The sequence below is a fragment of the Lissotriton vulgaris genome, chromosome 7 (assembly GCF_964263255.1).
Source record: "Lissotriton vulgaris chromosome 7, aLisVul1.2, whole genome shotgun sequence".
NCBI classification, from domain to species: Eukaryota; Metazoa; Chordata; class Amphibia; order Caudata; family Salamandridae; genus Lissotriton; species Lissotriton vulgaris.
The window spans coordinates 1329615808-1329633564 of record NC_141695.1 but is presented as its reverse complement, the minus strand read 5'-3'; the positions used below and the strand labels follow the sequence as shown (position 1 = coordinate 1329633564).

Below are 17757 nucleotides of genomic sequence, written 5' to 3'. Positions count from 1 at the left end.
CCCTTATCCCGGGCCGCGCTGTGATTGGCTGCCGGCCCGGGACACCCCCGTGACGTCATTCCCCGGGCCGCGCTGTGATTGGCTGCCGGCCCGGGACCTGACTTGTTTCATTTCGTGGCTGCATGGCTTTATTTTTTCGGCGCGCAGCCAATGCTTGTTATGATTCACGCCTGCTCTCCGGCCCATTCACTTGACTATGCGAGGCTCCGAATGGGTTAATAGCCCACAGCTCTCTGCTTGACCCAGCCTTAGCTAATCAGCTGTAGCTAATCGGAAATACCCCGAGGCTCATTGAATCGCTGCACAAGCTCTCCGGCAGCCGGTTTTGACAGAACACACCTCAGCCCGTCCACCAGAGAAGCCGGAAGGTAGCTCCGCTCTTCGCATTCAGAATGACTTATGCGCTCCTGTACATGTGAGATTTGTGCAGCATTGTTCCTCCCTTGTAATGTAGAGCGCCCACTCCCAGCCACATTTGCCCACTTTAATGAAACCTATCTCCACAAGGCACCATTGATATGCTGCACAACCTTGCGTGCATAAGGGATTTGCTGACGCCGGAGTGAGAATCTCTCCCCATTTCGTGGCTGCATGGCTTTATTTTTTCGGCGCGCAGCCAATGCTTGTTATGATTCACGCCTGCTCTCCGGCCCATTCACTTGACTATGCGAGGCTCCGAATGGGTTAATAGCCCACAGCTCTCTGCTTGACCCAGCCTTAGCTAATCAGCTGTAGCTAATCGGAAATACCCCGAGGCTCATTGAATCGCTGCACAAGCTCTCCGGCAGCCGGTTTTGACAGAACACACCTCAGCCCGTCCACCAGAGAAGCCGGAAGGTAGCTCTGCTCTTCGCATTCAGAATGACTTATGCGCTCCTGTACATGTGAGATTTGTGCAGCATTGTTCCTCCCTTGTAATGTAGAGCGCCCACTCCCAGCCACATTTGCCCACTTTAATGAAACCTATCTCCACAAGGCACCATTGATATGCTGCACAACCTTGCGTGCATAAGGGATTTGCTGACGCCGGAGTGAGAATCTCTCCCCATTTCGCGGCTGCATGGCTTTATTTTTTCGGCGCGCAGCCAATGCTTGTTATGATTCACGCCTGCTCTCCGGCCCATTCACTTGACTATCCGAGGCTCCGAATGGGTTATTAGCCCACAGCTCTCTGCTTGACCCAGCCTTAGCTAATCAGCTGTAGCTAATCGGAAATACCCCGAGGCTCATTGAATCGCTGCACAAGCTCTCCGGCAGCCGGTTTTGACAGAACACACCTCAGCCCGTCCACCAGAGAAGCCGGAAGGTAGCTCCGCTCTTCGCATTCAGAATGACTTATGCGCTCCTGTACATGTGAGATTTGTGCAGCATTGTTCCTCCCTTGTAATGTAGAGCGCCCACTCCCAGCCACATTTGCCCACTTTAATGAAACCTATCTCCACAAGGCACCATTGATATGCTGCACAACCTTGCGTGCATAAGGGATTTGCTGACGCCGGAGTGAGAATCTCTCCCTCGTGCAGCCCATACTATTTGGAACAAACACACGCTCCCATACGCCATAAGTGGAGAAGCGTGGCTCAGGGGTTAGAGGCGGCAGACCTGGAGCCTGAGTTCGGTCCGGGACCAGGGTTCGATTCCCCGCCTCGGCGGGTCTTGGGCTCAAATTCCGCGGACTCGTTAATTCTCGCTCCGGTGCCTTCTCAGCTCACGGGCTCACACTCTGCGACTCTGGGCAATAGCTTGCTTAATCTCCACAACGGCCCCTCGCGGCGGGATGCCTGGCTTTCACCTTGTGGATACCCTGCCAGGGCTATCTCACAGGGGAATACCAGGACGGGTTCCCTAGGCAAGCGCCGAGATGCCTCCGGGTAGTCGTGCGCTATATAAGTGAGTAATTTACATTTACATTTTAAGTGCCTCTCCATTTATTTGCCTTTTTTTCTATTTCCAACTGCCTTATTAGTCCTTAACTAATGTTCCTGTTTTCTCAGTTAGCGCTATTCACTGGCGGCTGCTAGACACAGCAGGAGCTAATTATCGCCCCTTTTCCTAGTAACAGATCTGACGCCCCCTGCGGCCATCAAGTATCAAGTGTATCAATGTCCATGAGTGGGGTGCTCTGTGCTGGATTATAAATAGAGTTTGTCTTTGGGGGCGTGCATTGGTTTGCACAGAGAAGTGCTTGTTCCAACGAGGCGCTATTGCGACAAAAGGGAAAGACCAGTCAATATCAGGCGCGCAACACAGACCCATTGGACTCAAAGGGCTTCAGCCCAACCCCCCCAACCCCCCCCCCCCCCCCCTCGTGTGTGGCAGCCCAGGGAGAGACAGATTCCCGGCGCACACACAGCCGCACCCGAGCACTTTACAGGTCTTTATAAAGACCATTTTCATGTTAATGTGGCCTTGCTGTTGTTTCACCCCTTCTAAGATTCCCTGCAGCTCCACTCTGCATGCTGCCTAAAGATTCAGCCCCCCCCCCGAAATGTTTTGTTAGCAGAGAGTTATAGCTGCCAAGGTTTCAGATTGTTTGTGTGTGATATTTTCATAACTTCACTTTAATTCTGAGCGGCATTCAGCGATTATGAGTGACACTATGTTGCAAGCAAAATGAAGAAGAGGGAAACATCAGAAATTACATGTATTTAAAAAAAAAAATTGACTGCTTCAGGTGACGTTCGACATCTTCAAATCGTAAATAAAAAAAAAGGCAAGGCATATGATGATTACATACATGCCAACATTTTAGGACAGAGACGTGGGACATTCAAAATAAAAAATCGGGAGAATGAAAATTCACCATTGACTTCTACTGTAGAAAATGCAATTTCAGGCAGGAGAAGCTAAAATAAAGCCATTTTAGGCTTGGAAAATCGGTAGTCTGCCGCCTTAATCGGGTCTATTTGCATATATGTGATTACACTTCATCACTTGCTGCTGTTTTTTGCTGCTGCTCCACAGTATTGGAAAAGCAAATAGTTTGACAAGCATTTGCCAAAGCGTGTATCCTTCTAAGTAATAGTGGCGGTACATACAACATCTACAATGGCAAATACTATGTCTTTAAACACTATGTAGTAATACATTCATCTTTAACTTAAATTGAATTGTGTGCTGCAACGCTCAGTTTATTGAGAAGGAGCGTCTAGCCTTTTGCAAGTGTCTAAGGCCTTAGTTTTAACAGTTCAAATCCTCTCTGTTTTAATGTCACTTGGGGACAGGCTGTTGCTAATGTAGGTTGTGTATGTGTAATGACGGTGAACACGTGGTCAAGTGCTCTTTTTTGGGGCCTACAGCTGTAATGACAGTGGGGTTCACTTCTAGATTGGTTTATTACAGTAGTGTTCCTGGCTGCTAATAGTCGAAGTGCGCTTCGTGGAGTCTGAAGCCCATGGGCAGGGCAAGCTCATCCACAAATGGATGCCAAGTATGTGGGAGAGCCCCCACCCCCTTTCTGCTCGCCAATAGAACATGGATATTGTTACACCGCCTCATTAGGGGTAGTAAGTGCTGTATATAAATACAATTACAAGCATTGGCATAGCCAATAGGGCTCGCCTTTGGGACCTTATAAGTGTTTACCCATGCAGCAGTTAATGTTGTTGCAACAAGGATATTGTGCTGCATAACTAAATACTTATAAGGTCCAAAGGCGAGACCTATTGGCTATGCCAATGCTTGTGTTTTCATAGTTTGGTATTTTGCAAGAATTTACTAGCTTCAAGTTTATTCCAGGTGACCTGTAACGTTCTAGCATCTTGTTGCCCGTCTCCAAGTGCACTGGACATTGGTTCTTGTTGGGCTGGTCGAATTTCCTGGACAATTCAATTTAATCCTTGGGGTTTCTGATAGTAGAATTCTGTGGGGGTCCTCTGTCTGTTGCCAAACATAGCATTAACTTAAAGTGGTCCATTGCTTATTGTTGTTGCTTATTGGTTGCCTTGTCAATTTAATTTTCTTGCTTATTTGTTAGTAAGTGTGATCTTTTACTTCCTTTTCATGTTTGTCCCGTCCATCGAGACCTGCTTTTTTGGGCGGTACCTCCCCCTCCACCCCTCCCCCCCCCCTTTTTAGGTTGCGCACTGCGAACCGATCGCGAAGCGATAGTCGCTGCGAAACTCTATTGTGATCGTTTCTGCTTTCAAGGAGTCAAGGGAGACAGGAGACAAGTGATGTGCACACGCGCGTAAACGGATCAGGTCACGCGCGCGTCCTGTCTCCCATGGCTCCTTGGAAGCAGACTCGCACGCATGCACACACACACACACACACATACAGACAGACCCCCCCCCCGCCGCCGCGCATACACACACTCGCACACACATAGAGACCCCCTCCCGCCGCCGGGCATACGCACACGCACATACACACATAGAGAATCCCCCCGCAGCCGCACACACACACATGCATGCACACACACACACACACACACACACACACACATACATACATACAGAACCCCCCGGCGCTTACACACACATATCCCTTACCTCGGCTCGGCTTGTCTTCTCATCACAGCTTGCGCAGGGACAGCCAACGTGCACGTGCACGGCGACGGCGTCTCCTGCGCTACAACTGTGGTTTCGGTTTCGCAGCCTAACCTTGCCATTGGCTGTACTGCCGCCAACCGGCACTTGATTCGCTGCAGAGCAATTACGCAGCTTTGTCCCTGCTTCTTGAAGAGTTTCCCGAGCGAGCAGTATAGCACACAGGTCACTTAGGGACATATTGCTTGGTGGGGCGTGAGTCTAATGTGGGGCATCTGTATTTGCGTATGACCGACCACTGGTTGGAATACGGGCGGGGTAGGTTCAGTCTTTCATCCTTCACAGCTAATAAAGTACTATCGAGTTGGCTAAAAGTTACGCTTTATATTGGTAAAAGTGACCTGGTGTTCAGAGTGCGCGGAGAGCTGCGATCCTGTCAGATAAACATAGTTTATAGAAATGATAGATAGATGTAGTGATTCGGTGTTACATATAAGTCATGTATGAAGAAATCCCCCCCCCCCGAACCCAATGCACATATAGTGCTTTGCTTTAGTTGCACTCCTGAACTCCCGCCATACTCTAGAAATCCAGTAGTAAATCTGGAGCACTGCAACAGTCGCCGCAAAATAAGTTCACGCTTCTTCCCCGCGGACACTGGGTGCCCTTTGCATGACCCGTGGCCTCGTCTCTCCCGGTGCCCGGGCTCCTTTCTACCCCAGGGTGCTTGGTGGCAGCTGGGCCTCGCCCGCTATCCCCTGTGCCAACCTCATCCCCGTGGGACGCCGAAACTACAGTCCGAAACCAACCGGCCTAATCTCTGCCCCTCCATGAGACCGGTATTGTGCGCTGAGTTTCAGTGCCTCCCCTCACATTTTTTTCTCTTTAAATCTGTTTGTTTTCCATTTTTTCTTGGCTCAGAGCCAGGTGCTGCCTTCTTGGGTTTCAAAGAATGCAGACTTTTTCGGCGCCCGTTGAGTTGTCATTTTACTCATTTATTACACTTCACCTGACCATACAGTGGACACATTGTTAGAGGAACACCATGTCAATCTGACCTCCCCCCCCCCTGCTTTGATAGAGGTTTGTGCTCCCGTATTTCTTTTACGTTAAATGGGGCGAGTTTAGCGATTCAAAGGAGAATACCACAGGTGAAGGCATCACGGGCATCTATTTTTCCACAAATGGTTCTGGGAGATTTTGATGCGAGGGCTCCTCTGATTAGTGTTTTTATATTTACAAGAACGCGGTTATGTTAAAATAAAAACAGGCATATTTGTAGGATATAAAACAACCTTTCAAGAGGCACCATAACACCCCGCACGGCCCTTGGGTGCCCCAGGCTGGGGGGCAGGCATACAGGGGCCGAAGAAATGTGTGACCGGAAGTTGGAAGCAGCGCCTCACTCCACTTCCTGCAACAGGTTCCTTTTTACGGTGACTGTGGCTCTTTCTACAGTCTGCCCCAGCGTCACTGCACCTGCTACACGGATAACTATGTCCCTGTGAATTATCGGGGCAGCGGCTGACGTGCCTCTGTTCCAGCACAGAACACACCTGGTTGTGGTTCGCCCACAGAGCAGACCGCCACCTGCCCAACCCCCACTCAAGCTAATTAGGTCGGAATAATTGTGCAGCTACAGATTAAGATGCTCATTTAGACTCCAATGAAAACAAGCATTTGCAATGCAATAGGTCTCGCATTGACACTAGTCTGAGCTATTAACATTGTAAATAACAATGACTTTTATTTATGTTTTAAAAAAAAATAAAAGGCATTGTTATTTGCAATGTCAATAGCTCAAACTCACGTCAATGCGAAACCTATTGCATTGTAAATGCTTGTTGTGTATTTTTGTCACCTTTAGCAATTGCCTCCCTTGGGTGTCCCTTCTTCACCATTGCACTTGAGGTCTGCTCCTGGGCTCTTATGGTCTGAGCCTGATCTGGTTGAGAAATTAGGACTGGTGGTTTTGATTTTGTCCCACTGTTTTTAAATTGACCCTTTGGGCTCTGCGAGTTTCTGTTCAATTGAGTGGGTTCGACGTCAACACTAACTATACTCCAGTTTGCACAATTTTTTTCAATAAAGGAGGTCGAGAGTTCATCGTTGTTGCATTCCTCTATGGACGTTAGCGCATTTGATGTCCGCTCCTCGGGTCTTATGTTGCAATTGGGTCCCATGACAGTTGGCTGTTGTACTTCGTTTCTTGGAATCTTGAGCATAGTATTGGACTTGTGTTCTCTCTTGTCTGTTTTAGTTTCAGGAATCGTTAGAGTTTTGGGGAGATTAAAGATTGGATAATTGTTTACGGCCTGCATATTGGCGGGTCTACTGCTTAATTGTTGCTTTCTGATTTTTCTTGCACGTTTTTTCTGTCTTTTAGTTAAAACTTGTTCCTGAATGTTTGTGGCTTTTATCTGCTCTGGGCTTGGTTGTTCTTTTGCTGTCAGATGTTGACGATTGTTGATCTGGTCCTGCGGTATAACCCCCGGCATGTTCTGTTCTTCAGATAGTTCACCAGATTTTGTTTTTGATGCCTTTCTCAGCTGAGTGTTTGAATCTATAACTTGTTGTAAAGTTTCTATTTCTACCAAGACATTTTCACTCCTCACATCTGAATTAACTGTGGGATTGTTAAGTCGGGCTTTATGATGGTCTCTTTCCTCCAATAAGCAGTTGGAGCCATGATTTGTAGGTCTGCATTCCTGTAGGATGCTTTTGAGTATTGACGGAAGGTCCCTTAGTTTTTCAAGTATGGGACTACATGTACAAATTGGGGAAAGAACCCGTTGGATATTTCGGTCCTGAAGGGATTCAATTGTATTTGCCATGGCATCAAGCTTTTTATTGATATCAGAGATATACTCAGCGATAAAAATCAGATTGATCCTGTGCTAATTTATTCTGTATCCAGGGCATGAATGAAGGAGAAAGTGGTGAAAATGCACACCTCCCACTGAATCTAGGATTCGGAGGATGCTTAGTTTTCTCCAGGTAATGAAAAAAAAAAAATCGCCAAGGCAATGGGGGGCTCATCCATACAAGGGGAATTTGTGGGAGGTGGGCATAGCCCAGAAAGAGAGTAACCTCAGTTTAGGGGACCATACAATTACACACTTACCACACAGGCTTTCAACAGCCAGCGACGTGAACCCCTCCCCCCCCACACACACACACAATCGCAGTACCACTCAAGCCTATCCTTTTGCTGGTGCGGAATCCCAAAAGGGGGAACCACACCATCAAGTTACTGCTCACAAGTAACCCATCTAAACTAGTCACCAGTAAGAGGGAGAATAGGAGACTTCTTACAAGAATGGACTGAATTTCCTCTGACGAAAGGATACTAAATATAAAATACGGCTATTACATAGTTACCAAAGTCACCTCCAACAAAGCAGCCACGGCTAAAGATAGATTACCAATGACTACAACACAAAGTGGAACAGTTGTTAAACAAAGAAGCTATTTGAAACTAGATTCAGAGAGCAAATTGTCGGGTGTTTTAAATTGGAGTCTGTGCTACGAAGTTTTGTCAAGCAGTAGACGCCGCATCTCCCCCCTCCACCTGCCTAACATCACTTTGTCCCTGCTACTACTCTCCCAAAGTCCCTCAGCTTGGTCAAACTAAAAATCATCATACTGTTTTTAGGCAATTCTGAACTTCGCGATTTCCTCATTCATGGAGGACGTAGAGCAAATGAGCAACTTTGGCTACTGAGATTATACTGGCTTGATCGCAAAAACAGTTTCAGAAGATTTACACCGGCACTTCAAGATACTACACTGGAAAGCATCATTGATAAAGAAACCTCTAAGTTTGGTGGAAGGTCAGTGCCATGGACCTGCACTGCCGATTACCAACCAAAAGTGTCATCAATCACACTGACTGTGTGAAACAGGGGTCTGATGTTATACTAATAGGCAATGTCCCTCATAATTACACTGAAATTATGAAAGTGTCACAAATAGCAATCTGAAACCTTGGCAGCTATGAATAGATCTCACTTAAACGGTCCTATTGGCTTTGCCAAGCTTGTTGTACTTGCATCTCCAATAGCTGCCGGTTCCGGCTTCAAGTGCAAACCTAATTTACAACACTCAGTTTTGTTGAATTAAAACAAGCGATCGGTGTTTGTTTTAAGCAATTCAAAACCATACTTTTATTGCAAGTGTTTAGTTTCGTTTCTACTCCTATTGCAGATTTTACTGGAATGAATAATTAGCTACTTACTATGCATCACAGGGACGGTGTTTAGGTCGAGCCAAGTGCCTATGCCCTGCTCTATGGGAGGCTTCTTGTGAGCATTCCGAAACTTCTCTGTGTGGGTCTGGCAACTCCCATGCCTTTGCATGTGGCTTTCAATATTGAAATCAGGCAAATGGCCAAAGGCGGGCGCATGTCCCACCTCTTTGTTTACAGGTCACTCCCACATCGTTTTGCTGTCGGGATGGAGCAGCGGCACGCAGAGTGGCATTTGCATTCCTTCCTCGTCGTGGATCATTTCACTAATTAAACACAGCGTGGTCGCTTTCCCAGCCATGTTAGTTATCCCTAGATTTCTCTTTTACTATCCTCAACTGATATCCGTTTTAATGCTCGCCCAGTTTTTTCTTCCACACTGGTCTGTGGTTTCTCCTCATGTTCACTCCTTCATTTCTTTCTCGCACCCTTTAATTTGTCACGCTATCTCCCATTGGTTTATTTGACGTTATTCCATTCCCTGATCGCTATCCATTTGTCTATTGTTCTTCCTCATGTTCACTCCTTTATTTCTTTCTCGCACCCTTTAATTTGTCACGCTATCTCCCATTGGTTTATTTGATGTTATTCCATTCCCCGATCGCTATCAGCCATCCCTTATACGTTTTTGTATTCATTTTCACCCTGAAGTTTCTTTTTCAATGCTTCTGGGCCATCTCGTGAAGCACAGAAACTACTGTCTGTAGTGACGATACCAACCAGCACAACAGATGTGCCCAACAGAGAACAACTGAACACGGCTGCGTACAAACCTACACACAAACTGTCAGAACAGCACATTCCAGACTCATGACTGTGAGAACAGGTTGGAGCAGCTTGAGAGTCGAAACCAGTTTCCAAAGGTGCACTCTGCAAGTTGCCAGCTCTTATTTGCACTTAATGTGGCAGCAGATAGAGAGCGCTGGGTTTGTGGCCCAGGGCTGCTCTTTGAAGATAAACAGGAGGCTCTGTCCAGACCTCAGATCTCCTTTGTGCCACCGACCCCTACACCGTCACAACCTTCACTCGGTTTTTAACGCTCCACCGGCCCTTGCACCGCTACAACCTTCACTGTGTCTTTAACGGGACACGGGCCCTTCCACCCTACAACCTGTACACCGTCTCTAACGTGCCACCAGCCCTTTCACCGTCACAATCTTCGCGCAGACGGTGCTTGCACCATCACAACCTGCAAGCGGTCTTTAAGACGCCACCAGCCCTTAAACTGTCACAATATTTAGGCAGAAGGCCTTACTTCACAACCATACCGGAGTCTTTAACGCACTACGGCCCTTTCACCTTCACAATCTTTACAGGCGGCCCTTCCACCATCGCAACCTGCATGCACAACCTTCACGCAGTCTTTAACGGCAACAGCCCTTTCACTGTCACAACCTTCATGCAGTCTTTAACACGCTGCTGCCCTTGCACCATGACAATGTTCTACAACACAGATTAAAGACGTTAACAAAGCCAATAGCTCTTTAATTACTGGAATAGTGGTAGTTTACTAGGTATTGGCGCCAATAGGGGATGTGCACCTGTCCAAGATTTGGATACTCAATTGTAATGGTTATACGGTGCTACAAGGAGAAGAGAACCACTACCCTCTTCTGGTTTAGGCAAAGCCACAAAATTGTTTGAAACTCCTTAGCACACGTTAAGTAAATTATATTCAATCTTATACATGTGTTTTCACCATACAGTTCACATAAAATTAAATTCTCAATCCTTTTGTTCAGGTTTGTAGCTTTATTTTCAGGAGACGTCACAGCCAACACGTGTTTCGTCGGTTTGGGGAATGTAACCCCCGACTTTCTCAAGGCTATTCTCCACTCTTTCCGTAGATATAATTTGAGGTGATAATTCCAACCCTCAGTGGGGTTCTTGTGAAGATGAGGAAAATACAAATGAATTTTCTTTCCAGCGTTGACCAAGATGTTGGTTCAATCTCGGTGAGCTTGTTGCCGTGTTCTTGAACGGGAGATAATAAGTCCCGTCTGCTCCGTATATGTTGCATATACGGAGCAGACGGGACTTATTATCTCCCGTTCAAGAACACGGCAACAAGCTCACCGAGATTGAACCAGCATCTTGGTCAACGCTGGAAAGAAAATTCATTTGTATTTTCCTCATCTTCACAAGAACCCCACTGAGGGTTGGAATTATCACCTCAAATTATATCTACGGAAAGAGTGGAGAATAGCCTTGAGAAAGTCGGGGGTTACATTCCCCAAACCGACGAAACACGTGTTGGCTGTGACGTCTCCTGAAAATAAAGCTACAAACCTGAACAAAAGGATTGAGAATTTAATTTTATGTGAACTGTATGGTGAAAACACATGTATAAGATTGAATATAATTTACTTAACGTGTGCTAAGGAGTTTCAAACAAAGCCAATAGCTCTGTATAAACACTTATAAGGCCCCAAGGGCGAGAAATATTGGCTATGCCAATGCTTGTTTAGACTATAGGTGGCTTTGGAGAATGCTACTCGCGCTCTTTTGTGGGCGGGGACTGCTTTGGTTCTGTTTTCTTGGCGGCTCCTTCAGCCACTGGTTGACTCCAACTGGCCGAGATCAGATAAGATCTAGCCGAAGCCCCCTGCGAACTTTGTGCCTGTTTCCGGTGACAGTATTGTGTGTGCTTTCGACCAGGATCCTGCGTCTTCTACGGGTAAGACGAGGCGTACACACGCTGTGAGGGGTAGATGAGTTCTGAATCCACATCCCTAGTAGCTACTTTTAGCTAAACTCGTCAACCGAAAGAAAAAACGTACACAGACCTGCATCGGCTTTCCACAGACCGGGAAGTCGACACACATCTCGCCCTCGTAGCAGTTGCCCAGCAACCCGCGCACAGGGGAAGGGTCCCTGCGTCTCTGATACGCACGGTACTATGCCTTATTGCGGTGAACCTCCGCCGTAGTAAGCGCCCTGTCCAGCTAAACCTCGCGCGTGATCATCAGCCGTCTGTGAACCCGGAAGCTTCTAGATTTCCGTGGAACACTGAAAATCGTGGTTTAAAATTTTCACCCGAGGTGAGCCTCGTTCTGCGAGCAGCTGCTGACACTTACTTTTTTTGGGCAGCTTCTATATAGCGCTAACTTAACCCGAGGGCATTGGGGCGCTTTACACGAGCACCAGGTACGTACATCACACAAGATCACAATAGGAGATAAGGTGATTTACTTAGAAAAACAGGATGTGTATGTATTTGTTTATTTGTATTTGAGATGTATATAGCGCTAGTTAGACCCGGGGTTATCCGAGCGCTTTACAAGATGTGATCATAGGTTAATTCACGATACTTGTGTGGGTCAAATACAGTCAAAGGAAGTATATACAAACCAGCAATAACAATTTTGCGAACCCTCAAAAAAAGTACATATCAATTTGGCAATTAAGTTAATAACGTTATTCCGAATGTAGGGACTTCCTGGGTCAGGCAATAGTAACAAAAGAGCCTGTGGATCTAAGGACTTTATGAATCGTGGATCAAACAGCAAGAGTTCTGATATAGTTAAGCAGTAGAGATTTGGGGTCCTATTTAAAGCAAGAAAAGGAGGGGTTGCAGTGGAGATATTGGAAGAGTAAGTTCAATTTTTTGGGAGCACTTCCTAAAATAGCGCCAGCATTGGTGGATTTTTTTTAAAGCTTAGGGGGTATGGGAAGAAGTGATATGTAATTTTAGGTTCCCGGCCACTACCTGCGCTCAAAAGTTTTGTTTCAATCTCCAAAAGACTGATCTGGTACTGGATCTCCTTCTGAGACCAGAGACCTCTGATCTTCACCTCTTCCAGATGCCTCCCTCTAGTGGGGTATATGTCACCATCATAAACTCTGGGCGGAGGTAAGAGATTCTTGGACTCTGGTTTTACTTTGGGTTTTGTAGTGATGACATCAGACAACAGGAGGAAAACTAGAAGTCTTTATTCTTCATAACAGACGACTGTAGTACAAAGTGTGATTCCACCATTGCCAGTCAAAGACCAACTGCCGCTGGTGGAATACTGTGACTTTCCAGAGAGGAAGAACTAGAGTAAGGAACAGCAAAGCACCACACAGTGCAAGAGCCACATTACAACACCCTCCCATCCCTTCTACCCTAAAATGAAGAACCAAACAGAAAACAAAGGAAACAAGAACAAGTAATGGTAAGTAAAAGGTGCAAAGTGCATGTGCTGAAGATAGGAGGGAAAACCTCAAGTTGGAACATAGTCCTCTAAATAGCGAGGCAGCCCGTGAGACCTAGAAGAATGGGTAATCTCGGCAACCGCAAGAGGAGAAAGACCACAGGGAAGGGAAGGGAAATGAAAGCATCCCCAGAGCCAACCTCGCTACTGACTCCAGAGCCACATCAGTCATCAACATGAAGCTGCTTAAACTCACCAGAACGCACGCCAACAAGTCTAGCCGCTTTAACAGTCACAATCTCCCCTTTGCGATACAACGCACACTTGCGTTTGTTCCTTTTGTTGCTATTGTCAAGAAGCACGCAGTTATCAAAAACTTGCCTCACTCTGAAGGGACCCCAGAACTTGGACAAACCTTTGCCAGGATGCCATGTTTGATTTTGACCCCGTCACCAGCACACACACCACCTGTGTCAAATATGACACCATCCACCTGGATGAATTCTGGCTTGGGAGAAACGAGCCACGTAGGCAAAACTTGGTGTCAGGCTTCCTCCCACACATTTTCCCAAAGGGGATAATACCTGTCGTACTGTCTGCGATTGTGCTATGAACTTAAACCATTTAGGCAACCACGTCCCTGACATCCTTTCCACTCTGTACAGGCATGGAAATGGCATCCTTCACCAGGGGATTGCCCATTCCACCATGTCATTGGCTTGGGGGTTGTAAAGAGCCGCGCACTGATGTGAAATACCACACTTACCAAGAAAGTCCCTCATTTCATGTCACAGAAGTTGAGTACCATTGTCCGTGACAAGATTACAGGGAAGACCCTCTTCTTGAAAAATAATCTTTAACTGCACAATGATCCTTTTAGTCGTAACATAAGACATAAAACGAACTACAAGTCACTTAAAATGATTATCAACCAGCACCAAAGCATTCCTTAACCTCTCCTCAACACCATGCTTAGGCCCAATAAAGTCCAAACATACAGTACCCCAGGGTACACCAGAATCTTCAATGTGACTTAGGGTGGCATGATACTCTGTCTTGAGTCTCTTGTCACTCTCCCTGCACACGTCACAATCCAAGATGTGATCTGTTCATCCGTGCAGGGCCTCCATAAATTCTTTTGCACCCGTTTCTTGCTCATGGTTTGTGTTAGAACTAGGGGTCTCTAGTTGGCTGAGGTAGGTAACTTAGTCCAAATAGGGACCCTTGCTTCTAGTCGGGGAAAGGAGGGACAAGCACTCAGATGGCCCCTGCTCACCTTCCTGTAGCTTTATTTTATTAAAAGTTTTATATAGCGCTAGCTTGACCCCTAGGTATCAGAGCGCTTTACATACACATTGTAAAAATCAACAGAAGGAAATTGCATTACATAGTAGGCAGGCAGTTAGGAAATAACTAGAGATAAAAAAATACAGCCTGAAAAATAAGTAAACCGTGTAGCAGAGGGGGAGAGAACTAAAAAAAAGGTGGTTAACACAGTCCGGTCACCAACTATCCTTGAATGACGAGAGAGAGGAGTCAACTCGGATATTGAAGTCTAGGTTAGTTGACGTGGGTCAGGAAAGTATTTGTTAAGGAGATGGAGATAGGCCTGGTTGCTTGTGCCAATCTCCAAGGCAATGTGTAAAGTATAGATGTCGTGTTACCTCCTCGCCCACTTCAGCATGCGAGAGCCTACACTTTTCCCTCGAGTTCTCACCTACAAGTACCTTTTCCGGTATTTTGGTTTACCGACCACCAGGCTCTCTCGGTGACTTCATCGCTGATATAACAGATTCAGCTGCTAACTCAGTGCTCACCTCAGCCAACTTCACCCTGCTGGGTGACCTAAATTTGCATTTAGACGATCCCCTTAATGTTGCCGCTAACAACCTTCGGTCAAATCTTCAGGCCATCGATTTGTCCCAAAAGGGTTTCCAGGCCACACACAATAAAGGTCATCTTTTAGACCACGTCTATAGCAATTTAGACAACTTATCGGTAGAAGTACCACTACCACTACCTTGGACCGACCATTTTTTAATTCCCCTTATTTGGTCCACTAACATTTCCTCTACCCCACAAACTCATGACAGGCACTGGGGTAGGAAATGGAGTTCTCTTCCGCTTCTTAAGGCTCTCTCTGAACAGCCACCTCAAAAATCCAGGAATTCCGATACGGCAGCTTTCAATTTTGACAGCTGGATTTCCACTACATTAGATCAAGTTCTTCCGAAGGGCTATCGGCAAGTGATAAAAAGATCTAAAGTTGCACCTTGGTATTCCCCTTCCCTTAGGACTTTGAAACAAGTTTGCCGCAAAGCGGAGAGAGCCTGGAGGAAAGACCGCTCTCAATTGAAGAAATTGGAGTATAGAGTGGCAATTAGGCAATACAAGAATGAAATAAAACTTGCTCAAGCCAAGTTCTATGAAACCAAAATCAACATGGCAGCTAACTCCCCTAGGGAAATTTTTAAAATTGCCAAATCTTTAATTTCCCCTCCTTCAGAGATCTTGCCATCAGAGGGTGCACAGGTTCGCTGTGAGAATCTGGCCACTTTCTTCTCTCAGAAGATTCAGGCCATCTATTCCCAACTCTCGAATGGTAGTGAAGATATGGCTTCCTCCGTCACCTTGGACTCTGATCTACCTGTATCTTGTTCTTTAGTCTCTTTTCCACTTCTGGATCCCAGCACTTTAGATATCCTGGCCCATAAAGTTACCTCAGGATCTCCAAACGATCCAGCTCCCCCACAGACCTTAGTAAAAGTGATTGATACCATTCGCCCGTTTATTCTGGAGACTCTTAACACCTCCATTACCTCCAACTCTGTCCCAGCCACATGGAAGTGCGCGATGGTAAGGGCATTGCTGAAAAAGCCGAATTTGGACCAGAACAATCTGTCCAACTTCCACCCCATCTCGCTGCTCCCATGGATGAGCAAATTGTTGGAGAGACATATTAATAAAATCTTAGGGGACTATTTAGAGTCCAACAATCTTCTACAGGTCTCCCAGACGGGGTTTCGTCCCCAGCATGGCACCGAAACTGCCCTTCTGGCAGTAACAGAGGCAGCCAGAGCTATAATGGACCAGGGAGGAAAAACAGCCATTATACTTCTTGACCTCAGTGCCGCGTTCGACACTGTTAACCATGCCACACTTTTACATCGTTTGAAGGGCATGGGAGTGTCGGGCGCGGCCTTGACTTGGCTGACCTCCTTCCTGGAGGAACGCTTTTTTCAGGTGTTTGAGGGAGAGGTGGCATCATCAAAACATCCGCTTAGCTGTGGGGTTCCACAGGGCTCCTCCCTGAGCCCCACACTTTTTAATGTCTATATGCAGCCTCTAGAGAAGATAGTCCTCCCTTTTGGTGTGCGAATTGTCACCTACGCAGACGATACCCAACTTGTGGTCTCTCTGGACCACAATGAGGGTTCGTCTAACACCTTGGGCCCTTGTCTAGAGGCTGTTGCTAAGTGGATGCAACTCTCCCACCTCAAACTCAACGGGGAGAAGACTGAGATCATGTTACTAGGTAACCCCTCCCCAACCTCCTTAGCCTCTAGCTGGCCTACATGCCTCGGTGTCCCCCCTCCTCCTAAGGACCAAATAAAGAGCCTAGGAATCTGGCTTGATAGAGCGCTGGATTTCTCAGTCCAAGCTACCAAAACGGCCTCCATTTGTGTGGGGCTAATGAAAATGCTCCGCAAAGTGCTCCCCCTACTTCCATTTCAGGCGAGAAGGGTCATGGTCCAGGCCCTGATACTCTCTCGCCTGGACTATGGAAACATTCTATATCTAGGAGCCCCGGCAGCAGTGACTAAAAGACTCCAAGTCACCCAAAACTGTGCCGCCCGTCTATTGTTTAACATCCCCCGTTGGCAATCAGCCAGGAATGCCTTAAAAGAACTTCATTGGCTCCCAGTGGCTGCCAGAACACAGTTTAAGGCCATGTGCATTTTGCACAAATCTTTCCATCGAACTGGCCCGGCAGTTCTGTACCCCCTAGTGTTACCTTACTCACCATCCAGAGCTCTTCGTTCGGCCTCATTGCATCTGGCTACCATGTCAAAAATCAAGAAAGCCCGCTGGGGCGGCCGCTCTTTCACTCATACAGCGGCGAAACTCTGGAACTCCCTGCCTCTAACCCTTAGACAAAATAACAACCGAATGTCATTTAGGAGAGATTTAAAAACCTACCTGTTTTCAAAAGCGTACTAATTCACCCAGTAGCCCGATACAATAATCAGTCTAAAGCGCTGCGAGGCCTCCGGGTGGTTATGCGCTATATAAATGGAATTTTTCATTTCATTTCATTTCATTTGCAATCTCACTCCCACTAACACAGTGATAACACCACAGGGAGACGCAGCGCACAGCCACAGCGTACCTGAACTGATCTTGTGTGGCTAGCAGGGACACCAGCGCACCAAGGAAGGGCGGCGGGAGCAGCGCGTGGGATTCGCTGTCTCAGGAACCATCAGCGCGAGCCAGACCCGCCACCCCCTGCTGGGCAGATTTAAAAGACCTCACGTCTCCCGCTTCGCAGGAGACGCAGCGCACAGCCACAGCGTACCTGGACGGATTTTGTGTGGCTACCAGGGACACCAGCGAACCAAGGAAGGGCGGCGGAAGCAGCACGTGGGACTCACTGTCCCAGGAACCATCAGCACGAGCCAGATACGCCCCCCCCCTCCCCCCTCCTTGCCGGGTAGATTTGAAAGACCTCGCGAGCCAGACCCGCCCACCCCCTACCGGATATTACCACCAGTTCCTCCCGCCCCGCGGGCGGCGCCCGGCAAAGGGCCGGCGTCTGTGGCCGTCCGGGGCAGGAGGAGGCAGGGCTGGGCCACCCCCAGACACCTTAATCTACAGAAATGGGTAA

General features: G+C 47.2%; 2 protein-coding genes across 5 annotated transcripts in view; one reads left to right on the top strand and one right to left on the bottom strand.

The window, feature by feature from the left end:
- LOC147703615 (microfibril-associated glycoprotein 4-like) overlaps positions 1 to 17757 on the bottom strand; it is a 742150-nt gene that overhangs the window by 398249 nt on the left and 326144 nt on the right. The gene's annotated exons all lie outside the window — the stretch shown is intronic.
- LOC147703619 (uncharacterized) overlaps positions 11251 to 17757 on the top strand; it is a 68455-nt gene continuing 61948 nt past the window's right edge. Inside the window, exon 1 of one of the 4 annotated variants that reach the window (XM_086931953.1) lies at positions 11251 to 11413. The gene's annotated coding sequence lies outside the window, so the exon portion shown is untranslated. Of the gene's footprint in view, positions 11414 to 11760; positions 11884 to 17757 lie in introns of those variants that run through there. The other 3 variants (XM_086931957.1, XM_086931956.1, XM_086931958.1) reach the window with 3 other exon arrangements.